Source organism: Gekko japonicus, unplaced genomic scaffold (genome assembly GCF_001447785.1).
Source record: "Gekko japonicus isolate JY-2015 unplaced genomic scaffold, Gekko_japonicus_V1.1 scaffold1164, whole genome shotgun sequence".
NCBI classification, from domain to species: Eukaryota; Metazoa; Chordata; class Lepidosauria; order Squamata; family Gekkonidae; genus Gekko; species Gekko japonicus.
Genome location: NW_015160873.1, coordinates 384,358 through 385,077, shown reverse-complemented (window position 1 = coordinate 385,077; position 720 = coordinate 384,358). Strand labels below are relative to the sequence as shown.

Here is a 720-nt window from a genome sequence, read left to right as displayed (position 1 = left end):
CTGCTGGAGAAATAATTAAAAACGTAACCTCCTCCACCCCCACCACCCCCGGGGATGTAAAAGCAGCTCAGGGGCAGCTTTATCAACGTAACCTCCACCACCACCACCCCATTATCCTTGGCAAAGCAATCCCTGAGACTGCATTTGCAAAAGAAAAAAATTAAAGAAATGCATATTTAAAATAAACTGTAACTGAGCATATGAAAATAAGCAAGGCCACTATTTACTGAATTCAATTTGCTAGGCTGCCCTTCCCTGCAAGCAGGGCTCAGGATGGCTTATGTCAAATAAACATAATAATAAGATGCTGAACTGCAGGCTGTGGAAGGTCAGTAGTTCAGCAGTTCGATACCTGAGTGCCGCATGACGGAGTGAGCTCCCGTCTCTAGTTCCAGCTCCTGCCAACCTAGCAGTTTGAAAGCAAGAAATTGCAAGTAGATAAATAGGTACCACTTCGGTGGGAAGGTAACAGCGTTCCGTGCGCCTTGGTGTCTAGTCATGTCGGCCACGGAGATGAGCTCCGCAACCCTAGAGTCGGATTCGACTGGCTTTCGAGCAAGGGAACCTTTACCTTACTAAGCAACAATACAGACTATTAAAACAATATGCATTAGACAATACAACTCATTATTTAAGATGGCGAAAAATTTCTGTTACCACCAACTCCTTAAGTGAAGGAGTACCGGGGGGGGGGGGGGGGCGGGGGGGGAGGGAGTGAGA

General features: G+C 46.8%; 1 protein-coding gene across 1 annotated transcript in view; it reads left to right on the top strand.

Annotated features, from left to right (window-relative positions):
• Window positions 1-720, top strand: part of STAB2 (stabilin 2) — a 148,076-nt gene that overhangs the window by 72,426 nt on the left and 74,930 nt on the right. The gene's annotated exons all lie outside the window — the stretch shown is intronic.